Source organism: Tursiops truncatus, chromosome 15 (assembly GCF_011762595.2).
Source record: "Tursiops truncatus isolate mTurTru1 chromosome 15, mTurTru1.mat.Y, whole genome shotgun sequence".
Taxonomy (NCBI): domain Eukaryota; kingdom Metazoa; phylum Chordata; class Mammalia; order Artiodactyla; family Delphinidae; genus Tursiops; species Tursiops truncatus.
In genome coordinates, this window is record NC_047048.1 from 75237637 (window position 1) to 75264448 (window position 26812).

A 26812-nucleotide genomic window follows, 5' to 3' on the forward strand; every position below is an offset into this window, starting at 1 on the left:
GATAGCTATGTGGGCTCCAGGGACCCTGCATGGAATCCCATCAGCTCACCATGAGAGTCATTTCAGCTCCCTTTCTGTCCTCCTGGTTCTGCCATGGGGAAGGCAAGGCTCCCCTTGAGGCCTGTGTGTCTTTATCATCTTCCTACTACCTGTTCATTTGTTTTAAGAAACACAGAGCAGACCCCAGTGCCAAGCCATCAGCAGCAGTTATATCTGACTTTGTTCCACTTCTTTGTATAATTTGCTGAATATCTTCAATTTACAGCAAGTGCCTTAGGTTGAATTCCCCTAGAAGCAGATCCCTAAGAAAATAATTCAAAGGCAAGTAGTTTATTTGGGAGGTGATCCCAGAAAACACTGGTAGGGGTGTGGGGAAGTGGGACTAGGAAGGGAGGGCCTCCAATGCAGAGTATTATCAAGCAAGTAACCACTGTGGGCACCTGCAGCTCAGCGTGCTGTGGAGCTCTGAGAAACGGTATAGAAGGTGCAGATAACCTCAGGGCTATCCAATGGGGGTGGGGGGGCGTGGCCAGGGAGCTGAGGAACGTATACATCTGCTTCTGCCAGTCCTTAGTAGGAGGCAGCTCCCTGGAGTGTTAATTCCCAGCCCTCTAGCCTCCTGCAGGTGGGCAGAGCCCGCAGGTAAAGGGGCAGGTGCTGGCAGCTGGAATTTGGTCTGTGTTCATGGAAAGTAAGCAGGAAGAGAGATGGGCGAGGCACCGAGAGCAAATGCCTCATACTTGATACTGGTTTCTCATTTAAAGCAGAGATAAAATGTTTCCTTTAAAATGAAGTTTAAATAAAAATTTAAAAAGTGAGTTGACTTAACACTGCTATATTTAAAATAGATAACCAACAAGGACCTACTGTATAGCACAGGGAACACTGCTCAATATTCTGTAATAACTTAAATGGGGAAAGAATTTGAAAAAGAATAGATACATGTATATGTATAACTGAATCACTTTGCTGTACACCTGAAACTAACGCAAAATTGTTGATCAACTATGCTCCAATATAAAACAAAAAATTTTTTTAAAAAGTGAGTTGTCTTAAAGAAAAAGAGTAAATCGTGTACAGGGGATACGTGAATGTGGCAAACTCTGCTACTTTTAAGGGCATTCAAAGCCTTTAACAAGCAGACGCATCTCCTTGGTGACCCACGAGGATGGGGATGCAGAGACCACCCCCTCCTCCCAGCATACCAACCCCAACACTGCCCTGGATTCCTGGGAATCTTGGAAATGGGCCATGACGTTTGAAGCCCTTTTGACTTGGGGTCTGTCACTTAACATCTCTAGGCCTGTCTGTTAAAAGGGTAGGTTCTAGGGACTTCCCTGGCAGTCCAGTGGTTAAGACTTCGCCTTCTAATGCAGGGGGTATGGGTTTGATCCCTGGTCGGGGAGCTAAGATCCCACATGCCTCATGGCCAAAAAAACAAAACAAAACAAAAAAAACATAAAACAGAAGCAATATTGTAACAAATTCAATGAAGACTTTAAAAAAAAGATGGGGGGATAAATTCTAAAGTCAGGTGAAAAAGTAAATGTGCGAAAACAGCCAAGACAATTCTGCAAAAGAAGAACTAAGAGGGAAGATTTGTTCGTCCAGACATTAGATAGAATCTATGGCAGAGGTATAAAAAATAAAGCTGTATGGTATTGGCATAGAAGTGCGCGGATACATTAATTAAGGGAATAGAATAGAGCCCAGAAATTAGCCCAGGAGTCACCTGTCCTGCCTAATGGATGTGAAAGGGTTTGGGAAAAGGGGAGACATCAGTGAGCGTGGAATTCTCTGGATTGGGCCTGGGCTGGGGCAGTGGCTTCCCAGCAGGCTCCCATCTTTGGCCTTTCCCTCTGGTCCACCTGCCAAGGCACTGGGAAAATTCACCCTCATGGACCACATGCTCCCCGTGTCTACCCTGGGAATCTCAAAAGCCTCCAGGACGTTGCTCCCTTTGCAGTTCTCTCTGATTCTTCTGATTAACCCACGGAGAAAGCCACACGTGGGTGTAGGCAGGCCTTTAACATCTGTCCAAAGCTTGCTCATCCATCATTATGCGTTATTAAGCTGAGCAGACCTCAGCCCAGAGCTCTCAGCTGGCCACAGAATCCAGCTAGACTTTAATAATATTTTTTTGTGATCGTTGCTTTTAAGGTTACTTTCTATCTGTAGAAACGATTACTTGTTTTCTCTTTCTGGTAACAGTATAAATTTTCCTTTAAAAATTATTTTACTGACACATGCTACAATGAGAATGAACCTCCAAAACATTATGCTAAGTGAAAGAATTCAGACACAAAGGTCACCTTTTGTATGATTCCCTATGAAATATCTGGAATAGATAACTCCATAGAGACAGAAAGCAGATTGGTGGTTGCCGGGGACTGGGGTGGAGGAATAGGGAGTGGGAAGCAACTGCTTAATGGGTACAGGGGTCTCCTTTCAGGGTAATGAAATGTTTTGCAACTAGTTAGAGGTGGTGGTTTGCACAACATTGCAAATACCATTGTGAATACCAAATGTCACTGAATTATTCACTTTAAAATGGTTAATTTGATGTTACGTGAATTTCACCTCAGTAAATGATTTTTAAAAAACCAACCAAGCAAACAAAAAAATTAATTAACTTAATAAAAAGTATGAATGGCTTTAAAGATGACTTTTAAGCGAGGTTCAGGAGACACTGGCTAAAAGAACCGGTCTCACCTCCAGGCCTTGGCTCATGCCTTGCCCAGGTCTGGAATGCCCCCTCTGCTCACTGACGGAATCCTGCCCATCCCTGGGAACCTAGGCCTAGTATCAGCTCTGTAGGAAGCCCTCCCTGATTACACAGGCCCATCGGGGACCCAGAGCGGTCAGGTGGGCCCAGTCCTGCAGCTTTTCAGACCTTGGTGCGAATCTTATTAGTGGGGAGGAGTCTCTTAACTTTGGACATGTTGTTTAACCTCCCCAAGAGGGCCTCAGTTTCCTCATCTGTATAAATGGGGGTTCATGATCATTCTAATGTCACAAGGTTGAGTTACTACATAGAAAGCCAGCAGACAGGGCCAGGTGCAGAGTGGGTACCCTTGATTCACACCTGGTTTTGAGCACCAATCACATCATCTTCATTTATTTGCCTCTTGTTTGCTGGACTGTAAGCAAGGGCTCAGTCTTTGTGATCTCTGTATCCACAGTTCCCACACAGGGCTCACGTAGTAAGTCCCCAAGAAGGGCGTGTTGACTGACACCCAGAGGAATTCCTAGAATGCTGCTTCTTCTCTCCACCTTCAGTGTCCCCACCCTGTCCAGCCCCCTTCATCACTCACCTGGACCATTGCAGGCCACCTGGCTTCTGTCCTCTACTCCCCACCCACAATCCATTCTCTACACCCAGCCAGAGGACCTCATTAGAACCTAAGTCAGATCCTGTCCCTCCCCTCCTCAGAACTTTCTCAGGGCTCCCACCTCACTCAGAGTAAACACTGAAGTCCTCCCCATGGCCCACAAGGCCCTGCATGATCTACCACCCCCCCTCACTTCCGCCATCACTTCTCTGTCCTCATCTCCCTCTACTGTTCCCCTCTTGGCTCCAGCCATGACACTCTCCTCCCTGTTGCTCTAAAACTCCAGGCCTCCACCTCTGGACCTTTGCGCCCGCTATTCCCTTTACCGAGGACACTCTTCCCCAGATATCACCCACTGCTCACTTCCACCCCTCCTTCAGACCTTGGTTCAAATATTCCCTGTTCAGGGAGGTTTTCCCTGGCTTCCCGGACTTCCCTGGTCTCCAAAACTCTTTTTCTCCCCTAGGAAAGGCCCTTGGCTGGGATCCTGGGCCCCACCCCACATCTCGGGAGAGGAGAGGCTCCCAGGCCTCTCTCTGGACTTGGGGCCTGGGGTCAGCCGTGGAAGCAGGCGGCACCCAACTGTACCTGGTGCAGAGGCCTTTGCCCGCCCGCCCTCTGGGGGAGGCACCCTGCCCGGCTCACACAGGCTTCCAGGGTGCAGGTGGGAAAGTCCCACGTCCTTCTCCGCTTACCTGACTCGGGCTGACTCAGACCCTCACGCCTGGCCAGAGGGAGCCGCAGCCCCGCCCATCCCCTTGATGGGAAACAGCGCTGCTAGGGCCTGGCTGGGCCAAGAACTGACTCACCTCGGCCCCACCCCCACCCCCCAGCCTCCGCCACTGGGAGTCACGCCTCCCTCCGGCCAAAGGCGCTCCAGCTTTGCTCCCGGGGAGCTTTCCCCTCTGCGCCTTTGCCCAAGCTGTGCCTTGGCTGGCGGTGCCCTTCTGTCTAGAGCCTTCTGTTCCTTCAAGCCCAGCCTGAGGGCCATCTTCTGGGGGGAAACGTCAGAGATTCCTCTGGCCAGAAGGGCAAAGGGGCAAAGGGGAGAGGTGATCATAATAATAATAGTAATAATAATAACTGTTATACAGTAATAATAGTAACTAGCCGTGCTTACCATGTGCCAGGCACTGTCCTAAACACTTCATTGTATTAATTCATTCAACCCTCACAATAATCTTATGAGGTAGGGACTTTCATTTTCCCAAGGCACAGAGTGGTTAGTAACTTGCCCAAGGTTACCAGCTGGTAAATGGGAGAAGAGGGATTTGAATCTAGGCAGTCTGGATGTCACGCCACCGTTCTCATCTCCCAGACCTGGAGAACCAAGTGGAGACCGCTGAGGGAGCTGGGCAGGGAGGAGATCCAAGTTCTGGGTTCTGTGTCAGCACCCCTCCCCCACAGTGGGAACCAGCCCCTCTCTTCAGGGTACAGGCTGGTCTCTGGTCCCTCCATCAAGGTGAATCCTCAGAACACAGGGTCTGGGCAATCCACCAACAGTGGCGGAAAGGGAATTTCCATGTACAGAACAGGGACCATGGCCTGGACACTTAACCCGTTAACCTCCCAGCAACCCTGTGAATTGGGGACAGTTACTAGCATCCATTTTATAGAGGAAGAGAATAAGGCCCAGAGAGTAACGGGATTTGCTCAAGGTCACAGAGCTAGGATATGGCAGAAGCTGGATTTAAACCCAGGGTTGTTCTGACGCCACGAGGCCAGAGTCCCTTCCACTGAGTGGTGACCTAGCATCTCAGTGACGAACAGGGCAGGGCCCAGATGTCAGAAAGAGCTGGAACTTGAGCTCACATTACCCTCTCCCTGCAGCATTCCACTAACCTCCACCCATCCATTCATTCATCTGTCCATCCACCCATCCATCCTTCCATTCAGTTATCCATCCACCCACGCCTCCTTCTATCCATCCATCCACCTAGTCATCTACCCACTCATCTACCATCCAAACATCTATCCATCTATCCTTCCATTCTTCTGTCTGTCCCTTCCATTCACCCGCCATCCATCCATCCACACTTCCATCCACCTATCCTTCTATCCATTTTTTCTATCCCTTTCACCTTCTGTCTGTCTGTCCGTCTATTCATCTATCTATGCATCGTCTTAAACATTATCTATCTATCCGTCACCCATACATTCTTCTATACATTCATCCATTCATCCATCCACCCATCTATACATCCGTTCATCCATACATCCCACAGATGTTTATTTAACTGATGACAGCTGTGTCCAAGCCTTCAGATCACTGTGCCTTGAGCCAGGAGAAGCATACCTAATTAGGTTTCTGTTTATTTGCTGTTCCAGGAAAGCTAATTGTGGGGTTTGTAAACAGCCCTTTGATGGCTGGAGAGTTACTTAAGAGGACAGTTAAATAAACAACCGCTGGGTAGAAACAGTCAGTGCTGGTACACGGCGGGTCCAGGGTCATGACCTGCCTTGCACAGCAGGAGGAGGGCTGAGGTCCAGACAGTGTGGAGGCTTTGGGGTCAGAAAGGAAGTCAGAATAATGGGAACAGTGGCAATAACATCTACCATGTGTGGAATGCCAGATGCTGTGCTAAGCACAGCCCTTACAGCAACTTCATGTGATGGAAACAATTATGATCCCATTTATGGATGTGGAGACTGAGGTTTGGGGAAGGGAAGCCATGTGCTCAAGGCCATAGATCTGGGAAGTAGCACCGTCAGGACATCAATCTGTCTGCATATAACAATGATGATAATAATAGCAAATAATTATATAGCACTCACTATATTCTAAGGCACTGTTCTAAGAATCTCACTAAATACACCACCCCATGAGGTCGGTACTATCATCACTCCCATTTTACAGACGAGAAAATTGAGGTTGAGAGGGCTAAAGTAATATGCAAAGATTACTCAGGTAGGAAGCAGCAGAATTAAAATAAATAAATATCTGGACCCAAAGTCCTACTCTTAACCATGTTATGCAGCGGACTGTACCTTCTACGCATTTAACTTCGAAAGATCCAGCCATACACGATTGGCCAAACACTTTTTAAAATCAGTTTTTCATTTTTCTGTTTTCTATATCTAAAAATACTTTGAAATTATAACTTGTAATGTCTTTTTAACTACTTGGTTCAGGGGTCAGTAAACTTTTCCTATAAAGATATCAGATAATAAATGTTTTAGGCTTTGTGGGCCATGTGGTCTCTGTTGCAACTATTCAGCTCTGCTCTGGTAGCTGGAAAGCAGCTGCAGACAATATGAAACTAATGGGTGTGGCTGTGTGCCAATAAAACTTTATTTACAAAAACATGTGGAGGGCCAGGTTTGGCCCAAGAGCTGTAGTGCTGACTTTGTGCATTTTAAATGTATCTGTATTCACCAAACAATGTTCTCTTGCCTTTTCATGAACAACAAAGGATTTTCAAGGATACTTTCAACCATTGCTCAGTTTCACCTCCAGACCTTTTGCTCACACGTGCCCTATACATCGTTTACCCCTTTGCCTGCTAGTGGCAGCTTCTGAAGGAATTTGCAAATTCCTTGCATTAATCCAATTCCTTTATTCACATAGTCAATAAATGAATGACACGCATGAGAGGTGCTCAGTGACACTCATGACTTCCCACCAGGAACCCTGAGAGTGCTAAGAGCCTTGGGAATTACTCTTCTCTATACCAAGTTCTGTAAACTTCTGGCTTGAAAAAAAAGTTGTAAAGTAAAAGTTAAGTAATTCTATGGCTGCAGCTCTAATACTATTTCCTATTGGTGACAGGAACAAGGAAATGAAAGGAGGACTGGTAGAGGTATTACAAAATGTCCTCAGGGCTAGTGGGAACAAAATGGGGTAAGGCCAGAAAGATCCCCTTTCCTCTTTATCCCCACCCCCTTGGCCTCAGTGTTGATTTCCCAGACTCAGAAAAGTTGTGAGCCTGAGGAAACAGCATGTGTTCACTTCCGAATTAAAAGACAAATGACAACCTGGGTAAAAATATTTGCAACATAAATGTAGACAAATGATTTATTTCCCTAATATCTAAAGAATCCCTGCAGAACAATAAGAAAAAAAAAACCCAGCCCACTAGAATAACAGGGTAGTAGATGGGAACAGGCAATTTACGGAAAGAGAACCACATACAGCAAGATGTCCAACCTTGCTGGTAATCAGGCAAATACAAACTAAAGAAAAAAAAAATTAGATAACATTTTCAACTCCTCCGTCTGTCAAAAATAAAAGATTGATAATGTAATGTATACAGGAGACTGTGGGGAAATGGCCACACTCTTATTCTGCTGGTCTAAGTGTGAATTGGAACAGCCTCTCAGGAAGACAGTTTTACAGTATCCAGTAAAACTGTATATTCATATTTTCTAGAACTCAGCAATTCCATTGTTTGGCGTCTCCCTTAGAGAAATATCAGGCACAAGGAGTATGTGCCAAGATGGTTACTGGAAGCAACCTAAATATCCATCAGTTGAGGAAGGGTTAAACACCTTGCAGTGGTCTAAGGACCCCCCATCTTTTGAGGCAGAGCCTGCCCACCTCCACCATTGATGTTGAACCTGCTAGATGTTTGCGCTTTGCAGCCCCCCTTGCGGCTGGGAGTGGTCACATGACCTGATGATCAATGATGTTAAGCCCCTTTGTGTGTTTACTTGTCATTTGGCATCTCCTTTTGTGAAATGCCTGCTCAACACTTTGCCCTTTTTGTCAATGGATTGATTGTCCTTTTGTCCCTAAAGTACTTTTAATAGACTCTGTTTCTGTTTAAATTACAGTATCAGGCAGGGTTCTGCAGGGAAACAAAATCAATAGATTATCTATCTATCTATCTACCATCTTCTAGTTTTAGGGATTGGCTCATGCAGTTGTGGAGGCTGGCAAGTCTGAAGTTTGTAGGGCAGGCTGGCAGGCCGCAAACTCAGGGAGGATTTCTATGTTACAGTTTGGAGGCAGAATTCCTTCTTCTCCAGGAAACCTCAGTTTTCACTCTCAAGGCCTTTAACTGACCGGCCCACCCACATTATCGAGGATACTTTCCTTTACTTAAGGTCAACTGAGTGTAGATGTTAATCGCATCTACAGAACACCTTCACAGCAACACTGAGACTAATGTTTGACCAAACAACTGGGCACAATAACCCAGCTAAGCTGACACATACAATTTAACCTTTCAATTACTCAGAGTTGTTTACGTTGTTTGCAACTTGGAGCCCAATCTAATCCACCATTTACATAAACACGCACACACACATGCACGCATGCATGCACACACACAATATCAACAGCAGTGTTATGCATTTCTACGTGTGTACGTGCACAAGAATAAGTCTGGGAGGATATGGCCAAACCTGTTACATGACCACCTCAGGGAGTGTCCAGGTTGGAGGTCAAAGGGAATTTAACCATAAGCTGTAACAGTAAAGAAAATTTTAAAGAGTATAATAATGTTAATTATGTAATTAAAGTTAATTTTTAAGTGGGAAAACTTTTTTCAGAAAATAAAGGAATCATTAAGTTCCCATTATTCATTCATCAATTATTGACCCAGCACCTGCTATGTGCTCGTTGCAGGAGATACAGTGGATAAGATGGGCAGCCTCTATCCTTGTGGAGCTGACATCATAGTGGAGGAATCAGGCAGTAAAGAAGCAAACAAAGAACTTAGCAGGTAATTTCAGAGAGTGCTAAGGAGTATTCTGAAGAAAAGTGAACCAGTGTAGAGACAAAGAATAAATGGGGACGTGGGGCTGTGTTGGATTGATGGTCAGAGAAGGCCTCTCTGAGGTGACATTTGAGCTGAGCCCTGAAGGAGAAGGAGCTGGCTTTAGAAGGAGCACACCAGGTGGCCAGGTCAGCAAGCGCAAAGGTTCTGAGGTAGGAATGGATAAGATGAAGTGGGATGAGAACCCGAGCAGTGCTTTTGGAAAGTGAGGCCTAGAGAGGGAACAGGGTAGCTTAAGGGCACAGCACTGGACACAGTGGAGCCAGGTGGGAGCCTCTGCTGCCTGTCCCAAGATGAGTTTTGTGCCAGGGCTGAGCTGCCTGTCTAGGGTGGAGGCCTCTGAGCTGCTTGAAGGGCTTTATCCACACTCCTCTCCAGCAATCCCTCTATGATTAGAACGGAGCACTGGAGACCCAGCCCCTAGGCTTGTGTCAGCCTCGCCCTGCCAGCCAAGGCCAGCAGCACTGCAGAGAGTCATCTGAGGGCTTCATACTCTTTGCCTCTGAGTTGGAGGGTCAGCAAAACCTACCATCACTGTCTTACCTAATTACAATATAACAGGGGCGAGGGAAGGTGCCCCAAATAGATGCTTTCCCTGAACCATCCCAGCAACTCCTGGTAAGAGCCCTGGCTGGAGGGTATTATTATTCCCATTTTATGGCTGGGAACACTGAGGCTCAGAGGGATTAAATACCCTGACTCCAGGGTCTGCGTTCTTCACCCTTACAGTCTAGACTCTGTTCCTCCAGCTCTCAAGGCAAGAGCAAGGCCATCTTTTTTTAAATGACAAAGCCCCAGATGGGAAAGGACAATCCCATCTAGGCTTTCATTATATAGATGGAAATTCCAAGGTTTGGAGAGAAAAAGGAACCATCCCCTGACTATACAGAGCCAGAGCTGGAGCTGGGTCTCCCCGCTCCCAGGGCCCTTTCAGCTTTACCCGCTTCTTCCCTTCCACCTTCCTTCCCTCTTTTAGTGATGGCTTGACTGGCCTCTAGGCTGTTGCTCCAATATTCCAATCTCAATCCTGCCTCAGGGGCTTTGCACTTGCTGTTCCCCTACCAGATCTGGTCTATCACTTCTTTTTTGCCTTCCTTGACCACTGCATTGACAGTAGTTCTGCACTCACTCTTCCTATTTTGATTTATTTTTCTGCCAAGTATTTTTTACCCTCCGTCATTATATTAAATACTTATATTATTGTTTATTGTCCATCTCTCTGCCTAGGAGATCAGCCCCTTGAGGACAGGGACTTTATTCACAGCTGTTTCCCCAGTGCCTAACCCAGGGCCTGGGCTCCCATAATGCTCAATATGTGCTTGTGGAATGGATGGGCAGGTAGATCGATGGATGATGGATATATGGATTGGTGGGTGGATGGATGGATGGGTAAGTGATGGATAGAAAGATAGGTGGGTGGTGGATGGAAGAATGTTTGGGTAGATGGGCGGACAATTCTCCCAACATCACTTCTCAACCCTGCGCTCTGGGTCTCACACTTAGCTCTTCTGACTTGCCTCCTTTGGCTCCAGGCCTGAGCAGGCAGCTCTGGGGGCTTTCACAGGATCAGGCAGGAGTTGCTGTTTCTCATCCTCCTCTGAGGCTGGGCAAACAAAAGCCTTTCTTCTGCCTCCCCTGCCTGGCCCCTCTACAGCCCAGGGTGGGAATTTGTTGGCAAGTCAGCAACTTAACTTTGCCGCAACTTAATTTTGAGGCTTAACCTGTCAAGCTGGGCCCATGGGCTCCTGTGGTCCATACTGGAGCTGGGCATAATGGGGGTGTGATGGGGGTCACGGTGGTCAAAGCACAGAGATGATTCCTACGTGGATGAACCTCAGAGTCTTCTGGAGAGGTTGATTTTTAGAGGTGGGTGGGGGAGTTACAAGATGAAGTTAGCTCTGGGCTCTCTATAGACAGCTTGGGACAGTGTTTCTTCTTGTCCCCTAGAGATGTCCCCACAGGGCAGAGGGCCAAGAGAAGGGAACCTCACTTAGTGCTACAGTGGCCTCATGAAAGTGGTGCCTTCATAATCCCCATTGCACAGAGCAGGAACCTGAGGCCCAGAGAGACTAGTTAACACGCCCAGTTGAAAGCCGAACTAGATGGGCAGTCATTACCCAGCTGGACTGTCTCTGCCAATCAAAGACAGTGGCCTTTGACCAGTCTCCTCCTGCCTTTGGCCATTGGATGTTATTCAAATGAACTCCAAGGCCAGTGGATCATGGAAGCAGTGACTGGAGAATCTGGCACCCTCAAGCCTGACAACCTCACCAGAACATCCTTGAGGAATGTGAATAATCAGCTCATTTCCCTGCCTTCTCTGGAGCCCAGGTCCCACAGCCTGAGCAGAGAACGTGGGAAGAAGTCCGGGACCTTGGTGTGGCAGTTGAGGCCCACATGGCTGCTCTCTACCTTCAACCTCTTCTCCAAATTCCACCCTGTGCATCGAGCTATTGGGAACTGTCTGCACATACCACGCGGTTTCCTGCCTCTGCCTTTGCCCATGCTGCCTCCTCTGTTGAGGATGTTGTCTCGGTATGAGTTTTTCCAGAAACAGACCCTGAGACAGGATTCAAGTGCAAGGAGTATATTTGGGAAGAGATACCAGGAGGTGCTCATAGCAGGGTGGATGAGTGAGACAGGGAAGGAAGCAAATAAAACACGTGGTTATCAAGCCAGTCACCGCTGTGGGTAACTGGATCTCAAACTCACCCAGGGAACCAGTGTAGAACATGGACCCCAGAGTTATTCCAACCCAAGAGAGAGGAAATCAGCCATGTATTTTCCAACCCCATCAATGGTCAGCTGAGGGCTAATTCCAGGGGCATCAACTTTCTGGAACTTCTGGCTATGCACATGCCCACAGCCAGACCAAAGCTCTCAAGTAGAGAGAGTAAACGTAGGTATTTGCAATGAGCAGGAGCGAGCATCTAGGGGATGTGAGTGGGCACCAACAGCATTTGTGACAAATGTTTATTGGTTCCTGATCTTTCCCCAGCAGACTCCTATTCATCCTTTAAAACCCATCCTTCATTCTCCCAGGGAAGACTTCCCTGACCCTCTTAAATCAGCCAATCACTTCACACCATTCCTTGCACGCACTTTTAATATTTGCATTTATCACAGTGGATTGTGATTACCCTTTTATACCTCTGCCTGCCTCACTAGGGAGGGAACAACTTGAGGCAGGGGCTTCATCTTGGGATGTAGAACATGCTGCTTGGTGTCACGAAGTCCTGAGTTCCACTCTCCTGGCCGCTCTGAAGCTAACGCTTGTCACCATATCTGCATCCCCAGGACCTGGCTATTATTGGGCCCTCAGTAAATGTACTGGCAGAGGGATTGAAATTACATTTTTAGCTCACTGACATTTCTTCTTTCCCCTGAAGTTTCCTGGTATCTTGATTATGGAGAGGTTGGTTAAGCCAGTGGGTCTCAGAATCACCTGGAGAGCATTTAGAAAACTTCGGGGGCTGAGGCCCCACCCCAGAGATTCAGATTCAGTCATTGGAGATACTGGGTTAAACTTTAATGATGATAGGAAGCCTCAGAGAAATTCCCCCCACTTCGGGGGTATTCATGGAGAGAGTTCATCACAATGTCAGACGTGAAGGTGGAGGGTGTGGGGGGCAACCTGGAGTCTGTGCTGGAAGAGGGGACACGAGAAATGGGGAGGATGCAGAAATTAGACATTAGAAGCAATGAACTAGATATATATGCAGCCATGTGGTTAGAGCTGGAAAACAAACATAGCACGGAGTGAAAAGAGGGAAAAAAGCAGACCGATGGTTTATCCCTGTATGATGTGCATTTACTCAGATCCACGAGACTGTGCTGTCCCACAGGTGCGGGTTCTTAAACCTGCCCACTAGAGTCACCTGGTAACCTGGTATCCACCCTACCCCCAAAACCACCTCAGCAGGATCTCTGGGGTGGGTTCTAGGAACCAATATTTTTAAAATGTGAAGCCTCGGTGGAGAACCGTGGAACACAGGAGTGTGATTATCTCAGCTCTATGTCCCCAAAGGGTCATTTATCCAGTAATGATGGAATGAGGGCATGCATGAGTTGAGGGCCTATTGTGTGAGAGGCACCGTGCTAGGAGCTTCGAATGCATTGCCTCGCTTTAGTCTCAAATAGCCATAGGTGGTAGGTACTTTTATAATCCCCATTTCGTAGATGGGAAAACTGAGGCACAGAGTGGTGAAGTCAATGGCTGAGGACTCATAGCTGTTCAGCGGCAGTCCAGGCTTGTACCGGGGTCTGCAAGCCTGACACCAGAGCCCTTGCCCACTCCCCTCCTGCCTCCTCCAAAGTTGCTCTTTCTGATGCCTTTTGACCCACTTGTTCAGCAACTGCAAGGAATTGATCCACTCGGTTCCGCAAGAAATTATTGTTGTTGATGTTGTTTTTCCCCCATAAGTCCCTCGTGGTCTTGTTTTTTTTCTTCTTGAACCTCAGCACACAGACAAATCCCACATCGTAAAGGCTGAGCAGCTTCTGGAGGCGACAGCTTCATTCCATGGGTCAGAGCTGCGTGGGCCATGTTATCAGGCTTATTTTGAATTGCTTCCCCCTCCCCCTCCCCGATGAAAGGCGGGAAGTCTTAAAATTACTTCTCCCCAAAACCAGCCCTCAGAGGCACCACCCTGCCCTGGAAGCTCTCTGACCTGCTTCATAAGGAGTTATTAATTATGATTTATTTTTATAATCATCCACTTGGAGTCTCGGATGACACATGCTCAGACTTGTCTGTCCTTTAAAAGAAGGAATCAAAGGTTCATGGAAATCAGCTATACATAACTAGTGGAATTACTTGGGCTCAGCCCTGGGTTTGCTCTGTGACCTTGGGCAAATCCCTTCCCTCTCTGGGCCTCTGTTTTTCTAGCTGTAGAAGGAATGTGGACTAACTTCTAACACAGGGTTAGGATATATATATCCCAAACTGTGAATATGCCAGGGGTGTGTGAAATGGTTGTAGATTGTACATGGATAGGCATTTTTATAAGTTTTATTTTAACTTTTAAAATTTAACAGCGTTATAGTATTTCATTTATAAATGCACATGTTTTTGTTCGCTGGGATGGCCACAGGGAGGAGGAGCTCTGATTCACATAGTCACTTAGGTATCCCGACTGCTGGGGCTTCTGACATGTTCAAAGTCACCCTGGGGATCAACATCCAGCCAGAGAGAGGAAATGGTGGAGAAGGTACCCATCAGCCCAGAGTGACATACATATATATTTTCCTCCACGTTCCATTGGCCAGAACTAGTCACATGGTTCTACCCAGATGCAAAGGCAGTTGGGAAATATAGTTCCCTGGCTGGGCAGCTACTTATCTATAACTCTACACTTTACAGGAGGAACATAAATCTTTGGTGGACCCTTGGTCATCTCTGCCTCAGTAGTCTCTTTTTAAACGAGTAAATTGAGGAACAGAGCTTTGCCACCCATTTATCAAGGAATTAAAATATGATATATAATTTTCTACAAAGTGGGAGGAATCATTCTACCCAATATTAAAGTTTCCTACACAACTACAGTAATCAAGAGAGTGTAGTATTGGCAGAGGGATAGACTACAATCAATAGAATAAAAGAGAGGACTCAGAAATAGACCCATACAAGTATGTCCAGCTGATTTTTTTAAATTATTTATTTATTTTTTGGCTGTGTTGGGTCGTCACTGCTGCACACGGGCTTTCTCTAGTTGCGGCGAGCAGGGGCTACTCTTCGTTGCAGAGTGCGTGCTTCTCATTGCGGTGGCACGGGCTCTAGGCGAGCGGGCTTCAGTAGTTGTGGCGCACAGGCTTAGTTGCTCCGTGGCATGTGGGATCTTCCTGGACCAGGGATTGAACCCGTGTCCCCTGCATTGGCAGGCGGATTCTTAACCACTGTGCCACCAGGGAAGTCCTGTCCAGCTGATTTCTGACAAAAGTGCAAAAGCAATTCAATGGAAGGGTAACATTTTTTGGCCGTGCCACGCAGCTTGCGAGATCTTAGTTCCCCCGACCAGGGATTGAACCTGGGCCCTTGGCAGTGAACACGTGGAGACCTAACCACTGGACTGCTAGAGAATTCCCAGGATAACCTTTCTAATAAATAGTGCTGGAGCAACTGGACATCCTTAGGCAAAAAAGAAAAGAAAGAAAAGATCCTTGACCTTGATCCAAACCTCACACCTTATAACAAAAACTAAATGGATCATGGACTTGAACATAAAACATGAAACTATAAAACAGTTATTATTTTCTTAAAGTAGGAGAAAATCAATCTTCAGGATCTAGGGCTAGGCAAAGAACTGTTAGACCTCAATACCGAAAGAACGATTCAAAAAAGGAAAAGATTGATAAATTGTACCTCATCGAAATTAAAATTTTTTGCTCTGTGAAAGACCCTGTTAAGAGGATGAAAAGACAAACTACAGATTGGGAGAAAATATTTGAAAACCATATATCTGACAAAGGACTAGTATCTAGAATGTGTCAAGAACTCTCAAAACGCAGCAATGAAAAAGAAATCCAATTAGAAAATGACAAAAGGCAACAGACATTTTATAGAAGAGGATACACAGATGCAAATAAACACATGAAAAGATGTTTAACGTCATTAGCCATTAGGGAAATGCAAATTAAGACCACAGTGAGGTATTACTACACACCATCCAAATGACTAAAATGAAAAATGATGAGAACACTAACTGCTGGCGAAGATTGGAGAAACTGGATCACTCATGCATTCCTGGTGGGAATGTAAAATGGTACAGTGTTCTGGAAAACAGTTAGGCAATTTCTTAAAAACTACCATATGACCCAGCAACTGTGCTCCTGGACATAGAAATGAAAACAGATTCACACAAAAACACGTATACACGTGTTCATAGCAGTTTGATTCATAATAGGCAAAACATGGAAGCAACCCAGATGCCCTTCAATAGTGAATAGTTAAATACACTGGTGCGTCCATACCTTGGAATTCTACTCAGCATAAAAAGGAACAAAATATTGATACATGCAACAGTTTGGATGAACCTTTAGGGAATTAATGCTGAGTAAAAAAAGTCAGCCCCAGAGGGTTACATACCACGTGATTCCACTTATATAGTATTCTTGAACTCACACAGTTATAGAAATGGGGAATAGATTCGTGGTTGCCCTGGGAAAGGACAGAGTTGGAGGTGGGAGATGGGTGGGGCTATGAAAGAACAACCTGATGGATCCTTATGGTGATGGAGATGTTCTGCGTCTTGGCTGCATCACTGCCAGCATGTTGTTTGTGGTATAGTTTTAAAGATGTTATCATTGGGGAAACTGAGGAGAGGGTACATGGGAATCTCTCTTTATTTCTTACAACTGCCCCTGCATCTACACTAATCTCAATATAAGAAATTTGACAAAGAATACCAATACAATTTTTTTTCTACCCTGACACTTCTGAATATAATTGTACCTTTGGTAACATGGAGGCACTACCAGAATCTCAAACAGCGGATGTAGTGTGGCGGTTAAGTGTGGTTTGCAGTAGCACAGGCTGGGCTCAAATCTCAGTCGACCAGACCTCTCGCCTACTTGAGCCTCGGTTTCCACCCCTGCAAGTGGCTGAGTAACGAGAGGCCCTGCCTCGGGGGTTGGTGCAGGGACTCCAAGAGATGATTTATGAATCACATAGAGCACAGGGCTCCGGTGCAGGTGCTGCTCTGTAAATTATTTGTCACTTATCAGGGCTGCAGCAGGTGGGGGAAATGGACCTCAGGGCATCCTCTGCTAGCTCTCTCGGTTGGGATGGTGACCCGCCATCCTGAGGTTTGTTTTGACTCCTTTCTCACAGGGGTGTGTACTGAACAGCTGCACTAAGGTTGGTCTGGTTAGTTCTCGTCTGCCCTCTGGACTCTGGTGCACACTTTCAAGGACCTTTCTCAATGAAGGAAGGACACAGCTGGTTCTTGTGGGCTGGGCTGCTCCAGGGGAACAACAGCCCAGGGGCTAGCCTCTCTGAGGCAGCAAAGAGAGGGAATGGAAGTAATGCTTACTGCATACCTCCTGTGTGCATGATGACTTACACGCTCCAGCGCATCAAATTCTCCCAACAATCTTGCACAATAGGTATTATTATTATTTCTACTTTATACGGGAGAAAGCTGAGGCTCAGAGAGGTGATGGACTTGTCCAAGGTCATGCAACTAGTAGATGGTAGAGCTGAGCCCTAGTCTGATTTAAATTCAGTGTCATTTTGACTATTAATAATAACCTTACCATTTATTCAGCACCCACTATGGCCAACTACTATGCTTAGCTCTTTACCCTGGGGTATCATCATCCCCTCCCCACTTTAGAGAAGAGGAAACAAAGATTAAGAGGGATGACTTGCCAAGATGGACAACAATTCTTGAAAAAACAGTCAACTGACAGCTCTTCCTTGTTTCCCCGACCCCACCCTCAGCTCTAGCTCAGCACAGCCGAGAGTACTCAAGCTTGGAGATGTAAATGCTGAGTAAGCTAAGAGTTGGTACCTTGAGATATGGTGCCAAGGCCGTCTGTGGGCATTTGAATGTCAGCTTTGGCTGCCCAGGGTCAGCTGAGATGGCCAGAGGTTCCCCTGGGGGCTTGGTGGGGTTGTGGGGAGACTTGCAGAGACCCCCCTCCCGCCTTGGGCCTGGCAGACAACGTGGCAGTTGGAAAAGGCTGGAGGTGGCAGTGGCGGTGACAACTTCCTTTTGAGTAACAACATTTACTGAAAAGCAGTTCTGCTTTTAGCACCAGAGGTTCACCACCCTTGCAAGCAGGCGCCTAAGAATACCTCCATTCAACCCCAGTTCAGAGATGCACACAGATTCCCTTCTGCATTACCTCCAGCAGAGTTTTACATTTGTTGTTGAAAGGAAACCAAATACCACAATTATTGGAGGAGGCGGGAGGGGTGTGGAGAGAGGGGTGATGCAAGGGGGGCCAGGTGGCATCAACCACAGCCCCCAAAGGCGTCCACAGGCCGCCTCCGGGCAGTGGCCCAGCCCCTTGCCCTTCAGTTACTGGAAAGACATCGACAAGCTCAGAGTGAAACTGAAGTGCTGACAATTTCTCTTCTTTTTACAAGAAAAAGAAAGTGATTGTCCTTGAAGCAAGCATGACTTTGGAGGCCAGGGACTTGCCCTGGCCACTCTGCACATGTGGCCCCAGAAGCTCCAGGTCCTTGCTGGTCACCCTCCATGAGTGCTGGGGTCCTTTGCATGGCCCCTTTTGTCCATCACTGAAAAGCCAGTCTGCCCCGGGGAGGGGATGGTCTTACCCGTTAGGAGCTCACCCAGGGCCCGGGTAGTTGGAGGATGGCTTGGGCGAGGAAGAGGGCTTGAGTGAGGAGGAGATGTGGCGTCAGGCAGAGGCAGGAGGCTGTAATGAGCAGCTCTAAGAAGTGCCTTCTCTCCCCGCCTGGTCTGGCCTCCTGACTCGCACCAGAACCAGGGGCAGTCGGAAATGGAAAGACCCTGGGAGTCACACGGATGTGGGTTCAAATTCCACCTGGACCATTCGCTGGCCGTGTGATCTTGGGCCCGTGATTTCACCTCTCTGAGCCTCAGTTTCCTCATCTCCGACATGGGGATAATAATAGGAAGTCAGGTCATGACCCTCCTCTGCTCAGAATCCTCACATGGCTCCCACCTCACTTGGCGGAAATACCGAAGTCCTCCCGTGACCCACTAGGCCCTACATAATCACCCCTCTGCTCCCCGTCTCAACCTCATCTCCGCCTATTCTCTCTTGTTCCCTCCCCTCCAACCACACTGGGCAACTTGTTGTTCTACCAACATGCTAAATACACCCCTGCCTCAGGGCCTTTGCACTTGCTGTTTCCTCTGTCTGCAGCATCCTTCCTCCAGATACCCTCCTTCACCCTATTCGGCTCTCGGTTGAAATGCCCCAGGAGGCAGCTCTGACCTCTTCTTTTAAGTTGCTGCCCATTACTCTTTATTCCTTCAGCCTGCATTAATTTTTCCCCACTACTTGACATGATTTGGGGAGCTTATTACTCCCCATCCTCCAGACTATAAGCTCCAAGGGGGCAGAGTTCAGTTCTGTGTTATTCTCTATTAAATCCTCAGAGCCTGGCTCGTAGCAGTTGCTCACCAAATGTTTGTTGACTGCACACGTGCAGCGTTATGTGGCGAGGGTGAAGAGTGATATGTGTAGATTGTTCAGACCAGCAGAGTCCTTGTTCACTAAATGTTACTTCCTTTTTTTCCTTCCCAGCACCAACCATGTGCCACATGCTTGACTTCCTATAACAAAAGGATGCCTTTTATAGATGCAGAACCAAGACTGGGGAGCCCAAGCTCACTCAGCAGGGTGAGGCTTGAGGTCTGGTCCACGGGACTCTCAGCCTCTTGGATGGTGGTGACAGTGTCTGATATGACCCAGGTCTGGCTGAGGGAAATGGCTGGCAGGGCTCTTTAGACCCTTGAAAGGGCTGTGGGCAGAGGGGAAGCTGGCTGTGGCTTCAAGGGACATGGGGCCCTGGGACTGGGGTTCACGCCCTTGCCCTGCAGTCCCATAGTTCCCATCAAGGGGGCCCAGGGTTTGCAGAGAGGGGCTTTTCCAATTTTCTGTTTCTAGAAAGTTCTGTCCCAGGAAGGGCAGATGATGGAGGAGCTGTTGGATGCGGCTGGAGCCTCAGAGACTAGGAGACCCCGGGAGTCCTCTCTCCCCGGCACCCAGCCAGTTCCCAAAGCAGAGGGGCTTTCCAGAGAAGTCTGCCTCTGGCTCCCTCCAAGCCTGCCCAAGAGACTACAAGCCAAGGCCTCCATGAGACCCAGCCCCGCCTTCATTGCCCTGTCTTTATTTCTTAGGGAGGCCAAGGAATCTGGGGGTGAACAGCCTCAACACAGGGCCGGGCATGTGGAAATTTAAGAGCCACAGACTGGCCTGTCACAGTCCCCGGGATGTGACCGTCCACCTGCACCTCCACCCCAGACTCTGGGTTGAGCTGGGCCTACAGCCTGTCTAGGGTGGGCGGAGCAATTGCCTGTGGATCCTGTCTAGTGCTGGGGCTTTCGCCTCTGCCTATCAGAGCTGCCTCAGCTGTATGAGGGTCCCCTCCCACACTGCTACAGCAAAGGGAATGCAAGTGAGACACGAGGAAGAACTGTCTTCTAACACTTTATCGTACCCAAAGGTGACCCTAAAGGTGACCACTAAACCCCCCAGCGCAGACCTTGTTGCCACCCACAGGCCACATCCAGCCCAGGAATATGTTTGGTTTGGCCCTTGATGTAATTTTTTAAAATGTGACTCAGTTACCAACATTAGAAATACCAGGAGGTTTCACATAAAATCCATTTTTCTGGCTTCTCTTGAAAAATGGGACTCTCTGGCTGTGCTGGGCCCACTTTCCTGCAGGGCGTAGGAAGGCCAGAGTGGGTCAAGGGGCCCCTTTTAGGGCAGCACATAGTAGTAGGTGTTCTCTTCTTCACTCCAGTCCCTGCTCAGCCCACTTTTCTCAAACACATTGCCTACCAGGGCTTTGAAGTATGAGTAGGAATTCATCAGACAAAGGGGTGGAAAGACATTCCGGGAAAGAGAAGAGCACATGTCCATGTGATTTATCTGTTCAAGATTCACTCAGTAAGTATGTATTGAATGTTTACTGTATACACTGGGGCGAACAGCAGGAAACCAAACAGATAAAAATCCCTGCACTCCTTGAGCTCATTATCTCAGACAGCACTTCTCAGCTGGGCACTATTTTGTCCCCCACGGACACTTGGCAGTGTTTGAGGCATCTGTGGTGTCATAACAAATGTGGGTGGAGGGAGGGGATACTACTGTCATCCAGTGGGTAGAGGCCAGGGGTGCTGCTAAACCAGTCGTGGCGTGCACAGGAGAGCGCTTCACAGCAAAGAATGATCTGGCCCCAAGTGTCCGGAGTGCCAAGATTGAGAAACCCTGGTTCAGTGGGAGATAGTAAACCAGATGAGCCAATAAATGCATCATCTGAAGTCAGGCGGTGCTGGGAGTTTTCTGGTGAAACTAATCGGAGTGCGGCAGTGGGGGTCAGGAGGTGGGTATGGCTGCCTGGGGGAGGTTCCATTTGACCAGAGACCTAAGGATGAGAAGGAGCAGGTCCTGAAAAAATTGGGGTGCACCTGGCGGGGTGGCCCCAAATCGTGGTTGCTTACGGAGCAGCACCTTCCCTCTTTCTGTGCTGCTTGTCACCACAGCCTTGCTTATAGAGCTGGGATCAGTGGTTCTGTTCCCATTTTCCAGACGAGGGACCCTGGCTGGATGTCACAAGCCCCTAAAGAGGCTGACCTAGGCCACCTGACCACTCTGAGCTGGTGTCCTTGGGGTGCCTGGAGGGCACGATGGTCAGTGAATTGCCTTCTTTCATTCAGTCAGTCAACAAACATCTCTCAGGGGCCCACCATGGCCTAGTGGGACAGAACAACTTCAGGCTGAGGTGCTCAGCACCAGTCATGGCACATAGTAGGTACACATAAAATATTGGTCAAACGAATGAAAGGACGGGATCAATGAGTAAACAAGCCCCCATCCATGTAAGATAATAGATCACAGCCAGCATTGATTGGGTGCCTACTGTGTGCCGACCCACCTGGAGCTGGAGTGGACACCAGCTCGAAGGGAGGGACAATGATTATTCCCACTTCCGTGGTGAAAAGCCTGAGGTTCGGAGGGGGACATCAATTGCCCAAGGCCTGGCACTGGAGCCCAAGGCCTCGCAGATCTCAGGCTGCAACCATTGCCTTGGCATTTTGTATGTTCTGACTCAGTTTACTATCCTCCCAACACTGTGAGGTAGCAGGTGGCATTATCCCATTTTATGGATGAGGTAACTGAAGCTCAGAGAGGTGAAGCGACTCTCCCAGAGTCACACAGCATGTGTGTTTGATCTACATTCCACATTTTGACCACCAAGCCCTGCCCCTTGTAACCCTGACTTCCTCTTCAGGAGAGTTAATCAGCCCCAAAGGGGAGGTAGGCCAGGGGGTTAGGCCCCTCGAGGTCTGCAGGACCAGGCAGGAGGCTCTGGAGGAGGTGGGGTCCCGGGTGGGTGGACGGGAGCAGGTGGGCCTGGGGAGCAGCCAGGCTTCCCCTCCCACACGCAGGCACAGCCGCCAGGAGAGACTGTTGAGAGTCTGCCCTGTGGTGCGCACCGGCCTAACAATGGCTCCTTTTGACTGCGCGGGTGGTAGAAGAGGGGACGCATTGTTCTCCAAGACACCTTCCCGCCTTGGCTGGCTGCGGGCGGTCCCCATCCCAGGAGGCTTGGCTCAGGGCCGTTCCGGGCGCCTGAGGGAAGTGTGTGCACGCGCCTGTGTGTGTGATGCTGGAGCGTGTGTGTGTGTGTGTGTGTGTGTGTGTGTGCGTGTGTGCGCATGTGTGTGTACAGAGAGGCATGGGTGTCTGACTGACACAATTGCTGAGTGTGCCCACGCACGCCTTGCACACTGTGGCGGTGTGTCCGAGCAGGCTTATGGCTTTCTGCGTCTGCTGTGTCGGTCCAAGCGTGCCTTCCTGGGCATATCTGCAGCTGTTTGTGAATCTGCCTCCAGAACGTGTCTCCGGCTCCGTGTACCTGGCTTGTGCTCCAGTGTGTCGAGTGAGGCTGCCCTCATCTGTATGTGTCAGTGTCTCCGTCTCCCTCTGGGTCTGTCTGTGGAGCATCTTGACACCAAGGGGACAGCAGAGCTCTGGCTTTAGGGTGAGGGCCAAGTTCCACTTGTTGCGCATATGTGAGGAAAGGGGTTCCAAGTAGAGGGGATGCAGGCGAACAGCCAGATGCAGGACCGAGCCGGGGGATGGGCAGAAGCAGTTGGAGGTCAGGGAGGCTGCAGCAGAGGGAGCAACAGAGAGGGAGCAACGGGAGAAGATACCAGGGCCACCTGTGGGGGCGGGGCGTGGAGTTGGAACATCGTTCTGAGTGAGCCGGAGCCATGGCGTGCTTGCACTGGGGAGTGACGAGGTCTTTTATGGAGATGCCTCTGGTAGAGAATAGACTGCAGGGCAATCAGGAAAGCTGTTGGGGGGCACCCCAGGGTGCCCCCACTCCAGGCAGGAATTGCAGCTTCCCATTTTGCAGAAGTGGAAACTGAGGCCCAGGGAGGAGAAATGCCTTCCAAAGCTGGAAGTTTGGGAACTGGTCCAATGCCAGAGCTAACTCTCATCCTTCCCACCTTGGCTACCATTCCCTCAAGTCCCTTCCTTTCCCAAGGCTATGGAGGTGCCTGTGCTAAAGACAGAGGACTTGGCATCCTCATCTTCTCAGGAACCAGGACTCTACAGCCACAGGGCTTGGGTTCAAATCCTATCTCTGACACTTAACAGCTGTGTGACCTTGGGCATGTCACATAGCCTCTCTGTGCCCCATTTCCTCATCTGCAAAATGGGGATAATGACAATACTGACCTTTAAATTGTGATTCCACCGATTACCCTCCCCATAACAGGATTCCCCCTCTCCTTAATTTTTCTCCAAGACTCTTACCACCTTCTAACACACGACATGTTACATTAATCTGTTGTGGCACTAGGGTGTCATTTCCAGGAAAGCAGGAAGTTTTGGGTGTTTTGGTCATTATTAATATCTAGAATGGTGTTGGCGCTCAGTAAATTTTTGTCGAGTGAATGAAACTGAATGATGGGTATAAAATACTGGACTAGGAACGTGAGCTGTCAACTGTTACTATTAACTTGGGAATGGGCTTGGAGATGAGCGTCTGGAAGCATAGAAGCCCGGGCAGTTCACCCAGGAATTGGGGTCCCATTCCCTTTTCTGCCCTTTGTCCTGCACATCTGGATCTGCTGAGCCCTCACTGGGCCCAACATCTCCTGTCTTTAGTCTCCATGGTTCAAGGACAGGTTGGCTCCGGCAGGCACTGTGCGCTGGTGGTTTCCCGCCCCCGCGAGGAATCAGTGACTCAGTTCCCCACCTGGCACATGCATCAGCTTTAACGATCTCCGAGGCCTCAGGACATTGCCAAATATTGGGGTCCCACCCACCCCATTTCCCAGGATCCCTGTCCCCCTGTCGGTAACATCAAGCAGAACCCTTTGGTTCGGGGTGGGGTGGGGGAAGTCCACTTGGCAGCTCTGCTAAAAATGTCCCACCGATGGCGCTGATGGCCCAAGGAGCCGTTGGGCAAATATTTCTCAAGTCCACGTGCTTGTCGAGGAGATGGCTTCATGATCTTTCAGTCTTTCTAAGAAAGAATGACAGGAGACCTCAGAGACCAATTGGGTGGCGAGGTGACTTCGCAAGGTCATTGTGTCCAGCCCCCTGCCACCTGGTCATCAGCTCTGGCTCCCCTGCACCCTGTGTCCCTGCATCTCGAGGAGGGCCAGGAGCTGGAGAGGGGGACTGGGCCGGTCAAAGAACAAGGCTCCTCTGTCCTCTCCCTTCCTTCCTCCTTTCTCCTGACTCCCAGCCCTGGCCTGGGGCATGCGGCGGGCACGGGGCTGATCAGCAGAAGTGGGCTGTGGAGCTGGCCGGGGTGTTCACGGTCCCTTCCTCGGGGACCAGCTGGGGCGCTGCTCAGCCTAACTGGATGCCTTGGTGTCTGCCCACGGGCCCCAACCCTCTCCTCACACCACCGTCGGGGTTCAGGCCTCCGTCTCTCTGTCCTCCATTCACGCCCTGCCACACACACACATTTATTAGGCACCCTCGTATGTGCCCCATCCCTGGGGGACAGTGAAAGGGCCTAGAGTAGGGAATATCTTGGCCTGTTTGCAGAATAGGGAGGAGAGCGGTGTGGCTGGTGCGGAGTGAACAAGGGGAGAGTCAGGGAGGGGAGGACCAAAGGGTCATGGGGTCAGATGGTGCAGGGACTCCAGGCCAGGGAATTTTGGATTTCCTTCTAATGCGATGAAGTCCCACGGGAGGGCTCTGAGCGGGGATGGTGCAGGAAGTGCCTTTCGAGTTCATGTTACAAAAGGGGCTTTGTCTTTTTAAAGGATCCCTCTGGCTGCTATAAGGAGAATACAGTGGGGCGGGGGGTGGGGGTGGGGTGGGGAGAGAGTGAGGGTGAGGATGGGGGCCAGGAGGAGTGACCTGACCCAGGGTGATGAGCACAGAGTTGGTGAGAAGTGGCATTCAGGGTGTATTTTGAAAGCTGGAGCCAACAGCGTTGCCTACTGGGGGCTGTGGGGCTCACAGAGGACAGAGAGGAGTCCAGGACAGCTCCAGGGTTTCTGGTCCAAGTAACTGGGAGGCTGGTGGGACCACTTTCTGTAATAGGGATGTGGGAGCAGATGCTGCGCTCAGTTTAGGGTGCGCCGAGTTGAGGGGTTCTGTGGGCAGATGAATAAGGAAAGCCACAGCCTGCCACCTCCCCAAGGCCTTTGTCCTGGTTCCAGTGCCCAGTACCTGCCCCAGGACAATTCGACAGCCATCCAATTTTCCTCCCAGCCTTTCCATGCTCTAGCCCTTCCTCTTCCACACCTGTTCGTCTTCAGAAAGCACAACTCTAGATCCTGTCTCTGCTCTGCTCTAGAACCATCAATGGCCCCCCACTGCCCCGGATAAAGTCCAAAAGCCTCAGCTGGGTTATCCCAGGCCTGCACCATCTACCCTGACTTTTGCAGCCTCGTCCCTCGTATGGCCAACCAAGCAGCTGACCTCTGGCTCCTCAGACACACCCTGTCCCTTCCCACATCCTCAGCCTTACCTAAGCTGTCCCTGCCAGCTGAGTGCCCTTTCCCACCACAGGGATGAGTGTACACGCCTTGCCTCTAATGTCTGTAGCCTTTTGTTTGTTTCTTTCTCCCAGAACTTTTCACACAGTGCTTTGAATTACACTTATTTATATCTTTCCCTCCTCCCATGGGCAGAAAAGTGCCAGATTTATTTCTGGGCTCGATGCCAGGCTCAAAGCAGGTCCTTGTCAGATTCGGTGGGTGAACTGTTGAGGATACTGCATTCCCAGTGGTATGGGCCCACTCAGTGCCCGTTCCCCCTTCTTCTGGAGAACACACTCTGATTTTCCCCCTGGGGTGCACCACCCCATCAGGTGAGCTGGCCCCATCCCCAGGGGTAGACAGACTCATGGCCCAGGCCTGGCCAATCAAAGCTTCCCAGACCCCTGGCTACGTTGATTGGTTCAGGGGTGGGCACATGATCCAGTCAAAGCCAAGAGAACTCAGTTCTGTGGAGCAGAAGAGAGGACGTTGTTGCCTTGAGGTGGCTGAGCTAGTGAGATCTCAGCCTGTAGCAGCTGTGCCACCATGACAGTAAAGACTGCCTGAAAATACAGTAAAGTATTTTCAGGCAGTAAAGACTGCCTGAAAATACAGCCAACACAGGGCAAGGCAGAGCAGAGAGTTGGGGACAGCCTGAGTCCTAACAACATCATGGGTGCTCCTGGATCCAGCTGTATCTGAAGCTAACATAGCCCTGAACTTCTCCGTTATATAAGTCAATATGTTTTTCTTTCTCGTTCTCTGTTTTAAAATGAATTTTGGGTTGGATTTCCATTGCTTGCAGCTATAAAAATTCCTGAGAAATACAAGAGCTTTCTTCTGAATAAATCTCTTGCCATCTCACTGCCCATCCCTTCACCCTTCAAGACCCCAAGTGAAATTCCCTCATTGAAGAACTGCTTTGAATATTTATCCATGGAGCTGATATAGCATTTGTCTCTTTTCTCTCTTCTGGATAACGATCCCGGGCTCTAGCTGTGCCTCAAGCAACTTTTGGAACCAGGCAGCGGGCAAACAGGATAACCCAAAGAAGTAAAATGGGCTCCCGCTTTTG

The 26812-nt window shown here is 49.0% G+C and overlaps 2 long non-coding RNA genes across 3 annotated transcripts in view; one reads left to right on the forward strand and one right to left on the reverse strand.

Annotated features, from left to right (window-relative positions):
- LOC141276560 (uncharacterized) overlaps window positions 1-26812 on the forward strand; it is a 231818-nt gene that overhangs the window by 139180 nt on the left and 65826 nt on the right. The gene's annotated exons all lie outside the window — the stretch shown is intronic.
- On the reverse strand, window positions 14696-19206 carry LOC117308280 (uncharacterized). The gene is made up of 3 exons (XR_004522261.2): window positions 19172-19206; window positions 18336-18633; window positions 14696-14981 (listed from the first exon to the last, which is right to left on the reverse strand). It is a non-coding gene; the product is annotated as an uncharacterized lncRNA (long non-coding RNA).